The sequence below is a fragment of the Raphanus sativus genome, chromosome 4 (genome assembly GCF_000801105.2).
Source record: "Raphanus sativus cultivar WK10039 chromosome 4, ASM80110v3, whole genome shotgun sequence".
In the NCBI taxonomy this organism is placed as follows: domain Eukaryota; kingdom Viridiplantae; phylum Streptophyta; class Magnoliopsida; order Brassicales; family Brassicaceae; genus Raphanus; species Raphanus sativus.
The window spans coordinates 22,048,516-22,067,580 of record NC_079514.1 but is presented as its reverse complement, the minus strand read 5'-3'; the positions used below and the strand labels follow the sequence as shown (position 1 = coordinate 22,067,580).

The following is a 19,065-nucleotide window of genomic DNA, read 5'->3' as shown; positions in this document are numbered from 1 at the left end:
AAAACAGACTTATGCAAGAAAACACACTCATTTTATTTTTCTGGAAACTCATCCTGAGAGTGCCAAAATCAATCCTATATAACACATGTGTTTTTTAATAAGACCACATTTAACACTTTCTCGATAGAATTATTGAAAATGCTTCAAGCTATCCAATTTTAGTGTTCTCTGTTTGATATGTGTTCTATATTTTGTAGACAATGAACTATATTTGGTGATTTCAATAGCCAATGAATTTTTAATAGATTTTGATTATGTTTTTTTTTCGTTTTGGAAGATTAAGTTCCAATTTAGGATAGCCGTCCTGAACAAGGATCTAACATTCCTTACACGCTTTTGATTCTGTTCTAAAATAGACTTATGCAAGAAAACACACTCATTTTATTTTTCTGGAAACCCATCCTGAAAGTACAAAAAGTTATCCTATATAACATATGTGTTTTTAATGATACCATATTTAACACTTTCTCGATAGAATTATTGAAAATGCTTCAAGCTATCCTATTTAAATGTTCTGTGTTTGATATGTGTTCTATATTTTGTAGACAATGAACTCTATTTGGTGATTTCAATAGCCAATGAATTTTTCTTATAGATTTTGATTATGTTATTTTTTTTGTTTTGGAAGATTAAGTTTCAATTTAGGATAGCCATCCTCAACAAGGATTGTCTAACATTCCTTACACGCTTTTGATTCTCTTCGAAAACAGACTTATGCAAAAAACACACTCGTTTTATTTTTCTGGAAACCCATCCTGAAAGTACCAAAAACTATCCTATATAACATATGTGTTTTTTGATGATACCACATTTAACACTTTCCTGATATAGTTATTGAAAATGCTTCAAGCTATCCTATTTTAATGTTCTCTGTTTGATATGTGTTCTATATTTTGTAGACAATGAACTCTATTTGGTGATTTATATATGCAATTTTTGTTAATATATACATTTTAACTTGCTATTCTAACATTTTACTTTTCTAATTAAATATTTTATTTTCAAGAAGCCATTCCTAAATCTTAAAGTTTTCAACTTTCAGCTTCATACAAGTACTAATCAACCTTCCTTCCATCGCTACACTTTGGTAACAAAATTTATGCTGCATAGACATCGTAGAACACAAGAAATTATCTACAATAACAGAGATTCAAACAAGCTTCGTCTTTTGTTTGATGAGATCGATGGCCAGAGAGAACTAAAGAGACGCTATCTGGAAATTCACAAGAGAATCAATGAACAAGGCAAATCATTGGAGAGACCACAAAATCAACAACACTTATGAAGAATCATGCTTTAAGGGAGCCAAATAGATTACAGGAGCACTAGGAGAAGATACGGAGACAGGAGGAGCTGGAGATGTTGAATCGGAGGAGATATATTATCAGAATCACGACTTAGAAACTCTGATTCCATCCTCATCCGCTCCCCTCGAACCTCCCAACCTGTACACCGAATTCAACAACGTAGCAGAGACTTTCCGCTCAGCCTTCGCACAACGCCTCAAACTCCGCAACGACGATGACATCACGGTCCTCGATTCTCTAACCGGGGCCATCGTAACCGTTCCAGAAGAGCAAGACCCGATTCCGGTCCCTTCACCGTCTCTAGTCACTCGAAAGCCGCCGAAGCCTCATGAACGGTCGTCGGAGCTGGTGAGAATCACCGACGTCGGGCCCGACGGAGAGAGACAGTTCCGAGAGGTCGTGAGGAAGACGAAGATTGAGATTTTCTAATTTTTTATTTAATTAATTAGAAAAAAGGGGCATAAGAGTAAATGATCTTTTCAAATGAAACCTATTTTTGTGATTTTTGATCTTGGATGCTAGTTTGGAAACAAAAATTTGGTTTAGTGCTATTTTTGTCATTTTCTCTTATGGTATTTAGCCTTTGTTGTGGCTTTTGTCAATATTTTTTTAGTTTTCTCTTTATTTAAGTCTATTAACTACGCTCTTCTAAAATTTTGGTTGGTCTTGCTTTTTAAATTATAAATGTTTTATAAAGATTGAGATATAATAATTCTGTATGTTTCATTCTTCCACGTTTAACTTTCATCAAAATATCATAGAAATATTTTATCATTAATTTTTATAATTTTTAACGAATCATTTTTTATACCTTGAAAATGATTCGTTATCCTGGTCGTGGCTCCAGCCGAAGCTCCATTCCGGACGTACACGGATCAATACGGTGGACAGAACGTGCAACTCGGTGGGTGTGATCAGCACGAACTGGTGGAGAAACCTTGGTTGGGTCGAGCTGGTAAATCTGCAGATGGTTGCATTTTTCTATTTTCTTTGTAATGGTACACTATATAAATAAAATAGTTGTTATAAAAAAAGAAGAAACTCTAATGAAACTGTAACGCCCCGACCGCCCACGGCTAATGGGCCACCCACGCCCGCTCTCTCGGCCTGTGGGCTCCATCTCATCCGACGGTCGGTCGTTAATTTTTCCAAGGCTCGAAATCATCGTTTACTGACCCTGCAATCACCACATGACTTTTCCCCGTGCTTTGGCCTCACTTACACGCTATCGCGAATCACTTCCCGATAGGTCACCCATCCTTCCACTACTCCAGCTCAAGCACGCTTAACTCTAAAGTTCTTTCAGAATGTGCTCCGGAAAAGGTAAGTCAACTTTGGTGACATAGGTAGCCAAATCAATTCTCTTAAGCATTTCCGTATATCACAACTCGGGATGTTACAGAAACTTTAGCAGAATCTAGAGACGATAATGAAGTTAAATTCATAATCCTCAAAAATATTTTATTCATAACGAACATAAACCATATGTAGTTCTCGTATCGATAACATTTCTGAAAAGACTTGGTTACTTTAATGGAAGTTATGAACTATAACAAATCTCCGTCATCTTCCGTAATAACTAACTAGGTAATAACCCGTGCCTTACACGGGATGAGATTATTGATTTTGTTATCTTTTTAATAGGTCTAGGCATTCGGATATCCGTCGGCTACGATTGGTTCTTTTGAATATCGGGTCTTTTGGATTTGAAAATTAAATTCCGCTCGAGTATCACAAAATTCCGAGTCGGGTCTTCCCGGGTTCGGATGGATTCGCTTTTGATATAAAAGAACCTGAAAATACCCGAATAGCAAAGAGAAAATGACAAAAATAGCACTAAACCAAGTTTTTGTTCCCAAACTAGCACCCAAGATCAAAAATCACAAAAATAGGTTTCATTTGATAAGATCATTTACTCTTATGCCCCTTTTTCTAATTAATTAAATAAAAAATTAAAAAATCTCAATCTTCGTCTTCCTCACGACCTCTCGGAACTGTCTCTCTCCGTCGGACCCGACGTCGGTGATTCTCACCAGCTCCGACGACCGTTCATGAGGCTTCGGCGGCTTTCGAGTGACTAGAGACGTTGAAGGGACCGGAATCGGGTCTTGCTCTTCTGGAACGGTTACGATGGCCCCAAATCACAGAGAACATCATCTTGATTATTAGAAGGGTCTCCCCCTTCCCCCTCACGGATGAAATCCCAGCATTTATATATCCTGGTAAAAAAAACACATGCGGGCTATGAGAAACCAGCACTCATTTTCTTTTCAATAGTGCATACAAGTATAAGAAGAAGAAAAGAAACTAAATCAAAATCAAGGACATAGAAAACTAATAGGAGACAGGATAGAGAATAACCAAAAAAAAAACTACAAGAAACTTACATACAGCACCACTTACTGATATCACAGAGACGTTTATGAGAAAGGCTACCATTAGAGATTTAGAGCCAATCCACTTTCTATTAAGTAAAACCTACAATAAGGCAGAGTTGCCTGTGAAAAAGAGACAGTCGCATAAGATTTTACTAAAGAAAAATCTCTTATGAAAAGAGAGTAGCTTACGGCAGCATAACCATAGCTCCAAGCAAATGACACAATAAGACTCAATATAAAATCTGAATATGAAACAGGTACAGTTAAAGCATAATAAAAGGTACTATTTTTGTCTGTGTTCTTAACAAGAGAACTATCACAAATGAAGAACAACACACACCACTTAACTTTGAAAAAATATCAAATTGGAACAAATTATCAATAAAATGAACTCAGAACATCAAATATTCAAACAAGAAATCGAAATGAGAGCCCAATTGAAATTCCCAAATAGGTAATTCTAAGAAAAAGTCCCCAAATCATAATCTTACTTTGGAGACTGTCACCGCCGTCGCATGAGAGAGAGGGAACCGTCACTTCTTCGCGTCGCCGCTGCCGCGTCGAAGAGATCGAGAGAAGACCGTCGCCGCCGTCGCGTGAGAGAGAGGGAGCCGTCGGTCGCTTCTTCGCGTGAGAGAGAGAGGTTTTTTATGTTTTTTTTAATTAATTATATAACAAGAGTACTAAAGTCATTTTGCCCATTAATAAATGCTATTTTTGTGACTTTCCCCTTCTAGTGCTATTTTTGGGATATAAAACTTAAAAGGTGCTATTATGGACAATTGCCGCCCAATATATAACTAAAATATAAATTTTATAGATTCATCATATTTAACCTTTTCTTAACTCCATCAACACAACCTAGAAATTAGATTTTTGAGAAATATGGGCCATTATGAGAATTATAGAATAATTCATACTTGTTATGAATATTGTGTGATTGTTATAAATAAGATGTGAAGGTGTTGTTGTGTTATTCAATGTCAAAAACAAGAGGCTCCTTATATATGGAGCTTAGGCCGTCTATTACAAGTCTCATAAGTAATGTGGGATTCTCTTAAAAAACTTAAGAGAAATCGGCCCATATTAAATAAATAAACCATTAACATTTGATTGGGTTTAATACAATCTCGGTTTAATACAATCTCGGTTAAGTGTAACCTCGACCATCTGGTTATGAGCAGTCCATAAACCATCTGGTTTACAACACTCCCCCTGAATGCCATAACCATCTAGAGTTTGTAATGCGTTTGGTATACTGCCTCGTTAAAACCTTTCCATGGTAAACCCAAAAAATCCAATGTGGTAAAAACGGGAAGCCATGGATAGAAAAAAGAGTACAGCCGCATTACTCCCCCTGAAGTGAACATCACTGAAGGCTTCTCAGTGATCGCATACCAATCTGCTGCATAAGCTTCCTGAGTGTGCATGTTGGTAATGCCTTAGTGAAGAGGTCGGCTGAGTTCTCGCTTGATCTGATTTGGAGTACCTTGACCTCTCCTTCCTTCTGTTGATCATGGGTGAAGAAGAACTTGGGGAGAACGTGCTTAGTCTTGTCACCCTTGATGTATCCATCCTTGAGCTGAGCTATGCAGGCCGCATTGTCTTCATAAAGAATGGTCAGCCCATCCTTACCATATCCCACATGCTGTCCGAATATGGTGTGTCATGAGTCTCAACCAGACACACTCTCTACTTGCTTCACGGATTGCCAATATTTCCGAGTGATTGGATGATGTGGCTGATATGATCTGCTTGACTGATCTCCATGAAATGACCGTGCCTCCATATGTGAAAACGTAGCCGGTTTGGGACTTAGCACTGTGTGGGTCGGATTGGTAACCTGCATCAGCAAAATGCTTTCATGATATTCATGGTCCATTCGAATCATATGGTTTATCTCTCTTAGATAAATTCGACCATGAATGTCTTTGTATGTCCATGATCTGTTCGGATCATGACATCATCCATAATCCATCCGGATTATGTTCATGTCCACTGCTGATCTGTGCGGATCATGCTCTCGTCCATAATCCATCCGGATTATGTCCTCGTCCACTATGTATCTCGTTCATAACCTTTGACAAAAAAACTCTTCATGAACCTTTTAGTATATGTCCACAGTTCGGACGATTCTGGTCGGTTTAAGACCTAAGGGAACTGGTCGGAACGAGCTGGACGGGACGGACTGGTCGGGACCAATGATGATTAAGGTCGAACTAGGTCGGACATGATCCTAGTCGGTATGGTTCCCTTTGGTCGTGAATCTGATGGATTCTCAGACCATTTGATCAATCTATTCTTGGTACGTTGGATCATAGATCCCAACATTCATATACGGCTAATGATCTCTACTATAGATCATCGTAGTCTCTTCATAGCCTTTCCAAGAATCAATCATCTTAATCATCCTTTCTTTAAGTATAAACACAAGAAATATATTGACTACTATATGGACTGATCAGAAACGTTCTTATAGAACTTTCTACTAAGCATCACTTAGTCTTATCATATCGTGTGTACATACACGCATGCAGCTGCATTTCAGTCCATGAAAAACCCAGGAACGATGTTGTTCTATGAGAACTTCTTTCTCATTTCTCAAGGTATCTTATGTTACCTTTATATCCAGTGATATATCCAATGTCTACTACATCTTCCTTAGATGTTCAAATCTTTATTAATTTCGATATTGGGTAGTAGCATTCACCACCTAGGAATTCATTTCCTTGTTCCTTAGTCCCTGTGAGTATCCTTGTGTGATCAAGCCATTCCTTTTGAATGCTTTATGTAGCAACATGTACGACCACTTGTCTGTACTTTCATGTTCTACAGCTCACGATTTTCTTTTCCTCACAAGACTCATCTGTTCACTGGTTAGATGGCGTCTATCTTATGTATTTGGCCAATACGCCCATCATATACATTCTTTACTATAACTCCACGTCCCATTCATTTCTCTATGATGAGTACTCTTACGTGGGTTAGTGATCCTCACATATCTCTTATGCTCAAGTGCTTTCTCTTTATCACTTATGAGTGTGTTTATGTGTCGACACCTTATATAATGTTCCATCGCGTTCTATCGCGTTCTAGACATGATACAATCGATTGAGATTTTATTATTATCAGGATCATTGAATACTTTGTAGTTTGCAAGGCTACATTGTATGATACCTGTACCTTAGGACTGGCCGGTCTTATCTCATTGTCTAGTATGGTTTCTCTTTCATGAACCCGGATCTATCATTATGAGCACCTTATCTCTTTCTATCCGAGGTTCCTTGTATATGGAACATACTGGTCTATCTTGTATAGACTTCTAGCAACTTGATTATGTCTCTACTAGGACATTTATATAGTGGTGCTAAGCTGGTATGACTTAATCATTCTTTCGGGTCTGTCTGGCTATCATTCTTTCTTTGTTTATGGACGTCCAGTACATATATATCTGGTCCGAGGATCTTTGCCAAGACTTGGATGGTTAAAACCATTCCACTTTCACTTTCTATTTACCAGCTTATAGCTTTCTCCATGATGTTGGATAGTCGGATTCATCTTGTATGTAATCCGTGTACCTTGGCCACAATATGATCACCTTTGTTTGGCTCATGGTCTCATTGAATTCGTGGGAGAAAGATCATGTTCTCTTATCTAACATATATTCCCGATTTTCATCTCATCCTTAGATGAGGTATTCCATCCTAGATGACACATAGGTATGTGGTGGTTTATTCATAAACTCTTAGGATGGTCTATATCTGGATTATGACCCTTTATCATCTTTAGACGGGAATATCTATGCTCACTTTATATGGCCTGATGTATCTTATCTTTCATACATGTATTCTTGTGGTGTACCCAAGCTTATAGACTTTTGAAGTCTCAACCTTATAGGTTATGCCTTATACGGTCAAGCTATAATGCCTTATGGCCTTCGGCCAGGCTTATCATGTTCGGGTTTTATAGTATAGTCATGGACCACAAGGAGTGTTTATTCTCCCCCTCATGAACATGCTATAAAATACGTTTGTTTGTCCTCACTTAAACGTAATGCTTGGACGGCCAGCATGGTTTTACACGAATTTGTAGTCTGGTCATGATCACGGGTTTTGTCCTCACTACCCTCATGATCAGATTATACTTTCGTGTTGCTTGGAACAATGAAACCTACTGAGTTTCCCTTGTGTACATGTTTCACAACGTGAGATCTTATGGGATAACTCTTTGTGCCTTAGTAATTTTGAACTTTGCATCAAGTTCGGACCAGGACGGCTAATCCGGTCATGCCATAAAGTGTATAAATTTGTTGGTGAACCGTACTGGTTACTTAGGCTTTTATGCCTTATCACACTGATCCTTAGCATAGTATTAGATCAGTAGGGAGAATGTAGTCTCGACCTCTTTTATATGTATGCCTTTGGCGATTTTATAAGCTAAAAGGAACATTTCCTTTTGCTTTGCCCATTGGTTTATTATAGAAACCATTTTGATGTGGCTTGTAATGCCATTTCGACCTTTACTCCCTCCTCGGCCATGATTGGATCTACAACCACAGTTATTGTGGTATCCTTGTCCACGGCCAGTGGGGATTTTGGGTCTTTCTCAATGGGTCTTAGGTGATAAATTTCCTGCCTCTTAAGGCCATGCCTTAGGCATGGTGATCTAGACATACTCTTCTCATGTTTTCATTCTCATTTGTCAATCAAAAAAAATATTTTTCAAGCATAGGTATGTGGTGGTTTATTCATGATGTATCTTATCTTTTGAAGTCTCAACCTTATAGGTTATGCCTTATACGGCCAAGCTATAATGCCTTATGGCCTTCGGCCAGGCTTATCATGTTCGGGTTTTATAGTATGGTCATGGACCACATGGAGTGTTTATTCTCCCCTCATGAACATGCTATAAAATACGTTTGTTTGTCCTCACTTAAACGTAATGCTTGGACGGCCAGCATGGTTTTAGACCATGATACACGAATTTGTGGTCTGGTCATGATCACGGGTTTTGTCCTCACTACCCTTATGATCAGATTATACTTTCGTGTTGCTTGGAACAATGAAGCCTACTGAGTTTTCTTTGTGTACATGTTTCACAACGTGAAATCTTATGGGATAACTCTTTGTGCCTTAGTAATTTTAAACTTTGCATAAAGTTCGGACCAGGATGGCTAATCCGGTCATGCCATAAAGTGTATAAATTTGTTGGTGAACCTTACTGGTTACCTAGGCTTTTATGCCTTATCACACTGATCCTTAGCATAGTATTAGATCAGTAGGGAGAATGTAGTCTCGACCTCTCTTATATATATGCCTTTGGCGATTTTCATAAGCTAAAGGGACATTTCCTTTTGCTTTGCGCATTGGTTTATTATAGAAACCATTTTGATGTGGCTTGTAATGCCATTTCGACCTTTACTCCTTCCTCGGCCATGATTGGATCTACCACCACGGTTATTGTGGTATCCTTGTCCACGGCCAGTGGGGATTTTGGGTCTTTCTCAATGGGTCTTAGGTGATAAATTTCCTGCCTATTAGGCCATGCCTTAGGCGTGGTGATCTAGACATACTCTTCTCGAGTTTTCATTCTCATTTGTCAAAAAAATAAAAATTTCAAGCAAATCAATCAAGATAAAAGAAAAACTTTTATTAATGCTATGAAATTTGAATGACAAATTATATTTAAAACAAAACACCAAATCATAAGTATGAAATCAGAATGTCAAAAGGCTTAAACAATAGCCGGCCAGTCCATAATAACATCTTGGACGTGGCTTACATTTGGTTCTCTATTCAATGAATAAACCAATCTCATCATCTATATGAGTTCACCCGAATTTTCTTTTCTTAGCTTCTTCAGTATCACCGAATATCATCTCACATTGATACTCGGCACTTATCTCCATAACATAGTCGAGTTTATCGAGGTTGACTTTCCTTTTCTGCTTCTTTTCCTCAAGAGCTGAAAGGTATGAGAGAAGGTCGTAATAGGTTGTGAAACCTTTAGCCTTCTGTGATAACAACACTTCCTTTGAATGGATCGTGTCACGAGTCTTGCTTAACAAGTCATAGTTTGTTATCACTTCACCACATAGTTTAAGACTATATGTGATTCTCATAAGATCAAAGTGATAGTCATCCAAGGATTCATAATCCTTGAACCTCAGAGCCTTCCATTCTTTCATGGACTCATCTAGTAATGGCTCGAAGAACATGGTGTTCAATCTCGACCAGAGATCGTAAGGATCGTTGATATAGCTGCACTCATCATACAGATCCTTCACGAGATGCTTTCTCATTATCAAAACAGCTCTACGCCTTTCATATGCAAGGGTATCATTGCCGTATTTGATACACTTCCCAAGTCCTTTAGACTTTAAATCGGCTGAAGTGTTCATCGTCCAATCAAGGTAATTGTCTCCATTGAGATCAAGGGCTGGGTAATCCGAGTGATAGAGCCTCGACATCTGAATCATATCAAAATGATTTGTGTTAGTACATACAATTTCTGATGCCATTGGCTATCCAAGAAATAAAAGGCACTCGGCCAGTATGTAAACAATAAGCCATACGGCTTGTGTGTGTGATCAATGACTTTCGGCCACTCATGATCACACGGCCATCTTTGCGTTATCAATGCCTTACGGCTATTATTCAATCAGGATCACACGGCCAGCAAACAAATAAGAGGGCCACACGGCTAGTTTGCATTCTTTTATAAATTTATTTTTCTCATAACTCATCCATCTCTTAATCAACTTGTTTGATTTATAAATCCCTTGAAAACAGTGGGATGGACGAGTGCATGGTCTAGACATACCATATGGTATGCTACATCGACCCATGCGGTTTAATGGTCTAGTAGTACCATTCGGTACACTTCCTCGACCAAATAAAACGGATCGTGATTTAGCTGCACTGTAGTGCGCATCATCGATCACCGGTGATTGTGGATCACCGTGGATCATCGAGGATCATTGAGGATCACCGTGGATCACCTTGGATCACTGATCATCGTAGATCATCGCGGATCATCGAGGATCATCATGGATCATAGATCAACGCGGATCATCGTGGATGATCACCGTGAATCACGGGTGAAAAATCTAGTTGCACCTGAGGGTGAACATCATCGATCATTGATTTTTTTATGGTCTAATCGTACTTAAGAGTACGTATCATCGACCTTTACTTCATATGGTCTAGTCATACCTATTGGTATGCATCATTGACCTAAAAGAAAATCATGGTCTAGCCACACTATGGTGTGCATCATCGACCAAAAGATGTGGAAAACATTAACCTTGTGTTTTGTTTGGACATATAGCGTGTCATCCTTAAAGGGGTATCACTTGTTGTCCATTCAAAACAAAAGTCATGAAATCACATGCATATCTTATTTTAGATTTAGGGTTTCTTAAAAAAATCGGATTTAAACTTTAAGGATTAGGGTTTAAAATTCAAATCTGATTTTAGGATTAGGTTAAACATTGACCTTATGTTTTGTTTGGACATATAGCGTGTCATCCTTAAAGGGGTATCACTTGTTGTCCATTCAAAACAAAAGTCATGTAAAACGGTTTAGGGTTTAGGGTTTTGAGATCCGAATTTTGGGGTTTAGGGTTTTAAAATTTGGATTTGATCAAATATGATCTATTAGGGTTTTAGAAGTTTAAGAAAATCAATTTATAGATTTATAAAACCGATTTACAAGAATTAGGTCTAATTTTAAAATAGGGTTTTAAAATCGATTTTAACTTCTAGCAAATTAGGGTTTTGATTTTAAAATAAAACAAGAACTAAAATCAACCAAATCAAATCACAAAACCTTTTAAATCGGATTTAAGATGAAGAGAAGTTTAAAATCCGAATTGCTTGAACCACAAATAAAGATTAGGTTTCTTGAGATCTTACCTTAATCTTTGCCGATCTTTTCTCCTTGGTTCCTCTCTTAGAAACCTTGATTATTCAACAAAGAAAGATTCAAATTTGAATTAGTATCAAGATTAAAGAAAACGGATGTAAGAAGATCTAGAGAGAGGAAGTGGCAGCTAGGGTTTTGGGATGATCTCCGAGTTTGTTGACGGTGCGGCTTGCAATGGGAGGTGATGGCGCGTCTGGAGTCCGATCGCTACGTGGTCTGCGGCGCTGGATTCTTCTCGTTACGAGCTTCAGTTTGGTGGATGGCTCGTCGTCTGGATCCTCACGGTTAGGGAGATATGGCGGTTTGAAGTTGCGGCTAAAATTAGGGTTTTTGTGGTCGCCGGATTTTAGTTAGGGTTTAAAGTCTCGTGCTGATAACGTGTTGTAAATAAGATGTGAAGGTGTTGTTGTGTTATTCAATATCAAAGACAAGAGGCTCCTTATATATGGAGCTTAGGCCGTCTATTACAAGTCTCATACGCAATGTGGGACTCTCTTAAAACACTTAAGAGAAGTCAGCCCATATTAAATAAATAAACCAAAGACCCAATCCATTAACATTTGATTGGTTTAATACAATCTCGGTTTAATACAATCTCGGTTAAGTGTTACCTCGACCATCTGGTTATGAGCAGTCCATAAACCATCTGGTTTACAACAGTGATGGCTATTATGGAATGTTCTAGATTTACTTGTTCCCTACTCCAAGTTATTAGACTTTGTCTCCAAACTATGTAATCCTATATAAGGAACTCATTACTCATGGAATAACACAACAATTCATTCATCTCTAAGCCATACGACTCTCTCTCTCTCTCTCTCTCTCTCTCTCTCTCTCTCTCTCTCTCTAGTTTGATCTGTTCTATGACAAGAACACTAGGATTAAAACAATACTATAATTCTCCTTATACTCTCTTTTATTATAAACTTCAGCAACCTCTCAAGATCATCATCTGAACGAACGGATAACCATTTTTCAAGAATCTAACAAAAACCCTAACGCAAAACAATTTAGTAAGTATTCCCAGCGTAGACGATTGAACATGGAGCACCTATGGATCATCAAAGTCAAAACTAAATAAACTCAGTAGAACCTTAGAAGAATTAAACAAATGCTTGAAGATATGAATAGTATATATAACTTGAGACGCAACCAGGAAAATGTAACAATAAATATGACACATTACGATTGTCTGCACCATAGATGTATTAATATATATAACGCTGCATCAAAAGCTATGCGGGAAACATAAACACAATGGATAGACGCATACATAGCACATAAGCAGTGTCCCTTTTTGCGGAACAAGTAGCGTACACATTCATTAAGGCATTGTCGACGTCGACAGAACCTTCCATGCAGAGTTTAATAACAACCCAATAAGCCAAACCTTGTGGTTTCTACAACACTCGAGAGTGTGAACTCATTTGGTCTTGTTTCTTGCCTGGAGCATCCACGAAAACACTGCCAAGCGCATGCGTTGTGATTAGAAGAGGTGTAACCTTTAATCATTGCGGTCCAAGCCACCTAGGACCGCGATAATCTTGATTGAAAATTACAAAGCAAAAAACATATACACAGTAATAAAAAGACTGAAAACGTTTTAAGAAATCGTAAGAAAATAGACTAATTCATGGAGTCGAGATTTGATATTTTTCCTTAACTCAATAAATCGAAAAAAAAACGGTTTTTATGCGATTTTTGAATCCCATGATACAACCGTGATGAAACTGTTTCGCAACACCCGAAACAGAATCTACGAACTTAACTACTACGATATACTCTCGAGACACATACTTTAAAGAAAAAAAAATCTAAAGAGTATTTTTTTTTCTTTTTCTAGTGAGAGAAAGTGGTGTCTTTTGTGTGTGATGAGAGAGATCAATCTATGTTAGATTATGGAGAGATCATGGTGTATATATAGTGAAAATTTGGCTTGATCACCAAGTTAACCAAACTTGGTAACCAAGTTGTCTTAACTTGGCCACTAATTTGGCTTAACTTGGCCACCAATTGGCTAAACTTGGCCACCAAGTTTCTCAAAATATTTTTTTAAAAATTAAAAGCCCAAACATCAATTTTACTCAGCTCTTTGGCTTGTAAAATGAGTCTAATACTCCCCATAATCATTCACATAAAATCAATCTCTTACTCAGCCTCTTGGGCTTGCCAAAAAATTTTTGTTCACAAACCCAATTATTACTCAGTCCATTGGGTTTATAATAAATTGTTCCTACAATCCCCCACATGAATATAATTTACTCTAAACACTACACTAGATAGATCCCACATGATATTTGCAGAGATACCTGAAGCTGTATATGATGTAGTAGCGTATTTCAGCCTTGAACTACTCACTGTTAGTATCTGCCGGATTTACTTTTCAGGTGGTGAACATGATGTCTTGAACCCCCCGAAAGTTTATGTAAACCGAGAAAGCAGATATAACACAAATGCGTTTTCTCATAGAGTTAAGTTCTCTATTGTGTTCACTTTGGCCGTGAACTTGCCTGGTAGGTCATGAGTGAACTTGGAGAGTATAGCCTAAACTTCATTCTCCTAGAATCGGCCTAATTTTACACTCACTAGGTGATTGCCATGTGTACCTTTCATATACACAATAGAATAACCTGTAATACTTTATATACATGTATATGAAGACCATAGTCTTATCTCATTAAAAGTCAATGCTTAACCTTACATTTACAAAAGCACTGTTATCATCTTGGAGTATGGGTAGGTTTCAGTGCTTTAACCTATTTTGTTTGATGTGACTTACCATTATAGAGAATATCCAGTGCTCGAGCTATAGCCGATTGATTAAGCGTAGAACCGGACTGGTTTCTCTGACATATTAATATCTTCCAAAATTATGTAGACACTCTGCTGTTTCAGCTTCTTTGTCTAAAACAATGAACTCAGATTACATGGTGAACCTAGCCAATAACGTTTATTTAGAAGTTATTCAAGATTTTGCTAAGCACCTCCACATTTTAGGAGTTAGTACAACGACTTTTGCTTACGCCCCCACACTTTGAAGTATTTGTATGAATGTACATTACCTTTTCAAAGTACATGGCCTCTTGCCAATATTTTAATTTGGTAATTAGCAACGCTCCCCCCCCCAACATTTCCTGAGATAACTCAGAATCATGCATGCTTGCGTTCATCCGTTAAAAGTTTAGAACTTTTGTTCCGCAAATTCATTGGATTCTAGTGAATAAAGGAGCAATTCTTATGAGGAACAATGTTAATTCTCTTAAGAACACATTAATTCTCATTTAAGTTGCCATATATATTCCATTATATTATGGAACATTGACCCAAAAGTACACTTCATGTGTCAGTTTTTATCAAATTGGTTTGAGATTTCACTTTTTCTCTATGTAAAATAATATTGCTACAACATTCGTCAGCCCTGCTGCGAAGTGTGTCAGCTTTTTGAAACTTTCTTTTAAACATGTTGCTTTCTAAAGCTAATGCATAATTTAATACGAACTTTAGGCTTTCCTAGTTCCAATCACTCTTGTTTTATGTTCACAATTGTGATGACATATGCTTTGTGATTTATATATTTTTGGCTTTCCTAGTTCCAATCACTCTTGTTTTATTTGGACATCGTCTCTCAGCCTTTGCTTATGAGAGATAGTTTTTATGAAATTTTCCACTTTTAACGATAGACCTAGTATGCAAATAAATTGTCATACATGCAGTCTTTATCTCATGCATGAAGAATCACAACTCTTTGCTTAGATTGTTTGTCATTGCAAACTTCTCGAGCTTGTGTTCTTTAGCCTTGATTTCTCCATATCAAAACTTAAAGTTTCATGGAAGTATTTAACTCATTATATAGTGGTTTTACTAGGTATAGACAAATCAATCCAAGTGGATGAACATTTCCAATTAGGGTTATCGTCTCACTGGTCTTAACAAAATATTCCATAATTATTTGAATGCAATCTTTAATCCTTAGATTTAGATATATTCTTAGATTTAGATATATTCAAAAGAAATTTTTTGTTTAATTATTTGGACATCGTCTTTCAGATTTATCCATTAAAAATTATTTAGACTCAATCATTAGACTTAAATTTATCTAGATATTGTGGACTCAATCTTATAGATTTATCCAAATATTATGGACTCAATCTTCTTATATTTATTCATAATACAATACTTATGTTAAGAGTTTAAATTTGTAACTCATTGATTGACTTAATGTCAGAGAGATTATTAGTCATCGTGGAATCTATTCACAAAAACACAAACCACAGTAATTATTGAGAACTCAAAATAAGTGATTAAAAATATTAATTCGCTTACAATAAGCATTCTCAGGAATCACATAGTCGTCCACAGAAATCACCTATAAGGCATTCTTAAACTTTTTAATAGTAGTTCTCAGAATCGCATAAAAAGGGTTCTTGAACTTCTAATATTTGTCCTCATAATCGATTTAAAGCGTTCTTGAACTTTTAATATGTGTCCTCAGAATCGCATAAAAGCGTTCTTGAATTTTTAATAGTTTTTTTCAGATTTCGTCATAAGGCTATCTTAAACACTATTTTTTAATTTTTTTTTAGAAAATGAGATCGTGAACCTTTCAATGAATGTCACGTAAATCATTTTCTAAAGATGATATATCTTTTGTACCAAAACGTTCTGAAGAATAGATAAAGAGCGTTCTTAGAACTGTTTCAGATCGATTTAGAAACATTTTATAAAATCGTTTTTTTTTTAATATTGTTCGCAATATTCAATCCGAAGCAAACGATAAGCAGGAAGCAGATTTATTGAGTTAAGATTGTATTCAAGCGATAAGCATGAAGCGGATTTATTGAGTTAAGAATGTAGGACCGCAAGAATCCTGATTGAAAATTACGAAACAAAAAACATATACACAATAATAAAAAGACTGAAATTAACGTTTAAGAAATCGTAAGGAAATAGACGAATTCACGGAGTCGAGATTTGATCTCTTTCCTTAACTCAATAAATCGCCTGTAATTTGTGACGGTTTTTATGCGATTTTTGAATCCCGGGATACAACCGTGATGAGACCGTTTCGCAACACCCGAAACAGAATCTACGAACTTAACTACTACGATATACTCTCGAGACACATACTTTAAAGAAAAAGTCTAAAGAGTATTTTTTTTTCTAGTGAGAGAAAGTGGTGTCTTTTGTGTGTGATGAGAGATATCAATCTATGTTAGATTATGGAGAGATCATGGTGTATATATAGTGAGAATTTGGCTTGATCACCAAGTTAACCAAACTTGGTAACCAAGTTGTCTTAACTTGGCTTAACTTGGCCACCAATTTGGCTTAACTTGGCCATCAAGCTTCTCAATTTTTAAAAAAAAAATAAAAGCCCAAACATCAATTTTACTCAGCTCTTTGGCTTGCAGAATGAGTCTAATATTCCCCATAATCATTCACATAAAATCAATCTTTTACTCAGCCTATTGGGCTTGCAAACGATTTTTTATTCACATACCCAATTATTACTCAGCCCATTGGGCTTATAATTAATTGGTCCGACAACTACGTCTCTGTCAGGCTTTTCGTCGAACAGTAAGTGTGCTTCTTCGACTTAGCCTTTTTCTAAAAGGGTGGAATTCTCGACTAAAATAATACTTCTTTGGTCTATAAGCAGAATCAGTAATTTTTAGATTTTTTTACTTTCCGGAACACATTATGACTTATGAATTACACATATAAACACTTGTTGTTGGTGAGGCACTTTATTGTTATGCATTGTCCTTCATGCCTTCAAACCAGACCAAATTACAATCGTTCCCTTCTAACTCTAACTAGAGAACTAACCAATTACTATCTAAATTTCACTAGTCTAACCAGAGAACTAACTGATTTCAAAACTATTACCTATTTATTGGAAAATCAAATATTTTCTAAATTGCAGATACTGTCACATACCAACACGGTTACCAATCGTATAGCTTCTGAAAGTTTTTGTTGGCTACGTGACAGGATCGTAGAAGAGAGTCTAACGAGGTCATAAAGCTCGAGAGTTGATGCTGTTGACACGTAGTGGTCTGTGTCTTTTTCATGTTTTGTCTTTTATCTGGTTTGAGTCGTTGTCTCCAAACCTTTGTTTTCTCTTTCAAGTAATGAAAAAAATTTCGTCTACAAATTTTTATCTACATGCGCCTATATATATATATCAACATTTACAAAAGACAATTGTGGCATGGACATGAACTAAATCTGTGGACGTGGACGATTATATTATATAATATATATAATATAAATAGATGTCAAAAATATAAATTTTTATATATAAATTATTGTAATAATTATATTTATTTTATAACTATTAAAATTTGAAATACAATCAATTGAAAACATTAGGTGGTATAAACAATAATAAAATAAATAACCAATCATTTAAAAAATAGATCTCATCCACTAACAAAAACATTAAAATACGATCTTAGTTAATATGAGACCACATTTCTTAAATCAACACTAAATCATGTCTATTTTTTGTATGCATTTACTGAGTTCATGTCCACATTTTTTTCTATACACACAATATCTATGTCCATATTTTATTTGTCCACGAACACTTATTCCACAATTTTTTTTGTTGATATGTTTTTTTCATATTAAGATTGCAAAAATATACGAAAATAGATCTTAAAATGTAGAGAACAAAAATCTATAATTTATGATATCAAATTTATTTATTTATATTCTTTAATATGTTAAAATCTATAATATACAGAAATAGAAGGAATTGATAAGGTAATACTAAAAAAGTGCAAGTAACTCTAACCACACGATCTAGTTGCATCCTCATATCTAATGGTTTAAAAAAAAAAAATTCTATACACTTATCATAAACGTAAATGAGTTTGGTCCCCCACTAACTAGATAGCACAAATGGTCCCCATTAACACCAATTCGTTTTCTTTTTTTACTTCACCTATCAAATGGCAATTTAGTCCGAAATCAGCACAACCAAAAGAAAAGAGTACATTACTATTTAGGACATTTTTTTTTCTTTTTTAACACTTTAAGGTACAATCCACTTGAGACACACTTTTAAGGAATTCAAAAAGATGTTGGACAGAAATACCCTTTGTCCAACAAAAGTACAAAGAAAATTATATTTGTTTTTATTCAGTTTAGTTAGGATGCAAAATAGTTATTTTCTTTTTTAGTTAGGATGTACCTTCCGACATAAATTTTTTTTTTGTTTTTTTTTATTTGTTAGTTTTTTTTTCTTGCAAAGCTCTTATGTTTTTATTTTTGTATTTCTCAAAGTTTAAAATATTTGAAGAAAATATTATTATTACAGTAAATTGTAATTTGTTTTTCTCTTTATTTTAAAATCCATTTTTGTATATATATTTATATATTTTAACAACTCTATAAAAAATATATGGACATATGACAGAAAATTGTAGACATGTAAGAAAACTACA

The 19,065-nt window shown here is 35.9% G+C and overlaps 2 long non-coding RNA genes across 2 annotated transcripts in view; both read right to left on the bottom strand.

Moving 5' to 3' along the window:
* Positions 1–2,530: 2,530 nt before the first annotated feature.
* Positions 2,531–9,188, bottom strand: LOC130511734 (uncharacterized). Its single transcript, XR_008945237.1, has 3 exons — positions 4,177–9,188; positions 3,711–3,805; positions 2,531–3,526 (listed from the first exon to the last, which is right to left on the bottom strand). It is a non-coding gene; the product is annotated as an uncharacterized LOC130511734 (long non-coding RNA).
* Positions 9,189–12,726: 3,538 nt separating this feature from the next.
* LOC108829021 (uncharacterized) overlaps positions 12,727–19,065 on the bottom strand; it is a 13,452-nt gene continuing 7,113 nt past the window's right edge. Inside the window, exon 2 of the long non-coding RNA XR_008945236.1 lies at positions 12,727–18,563. This is a non-coding gene — a long non-coding RNA (uncharacterized LOC108829021). The remainder of the gene's footprint in view (positions 18,564–19,065) is intronic.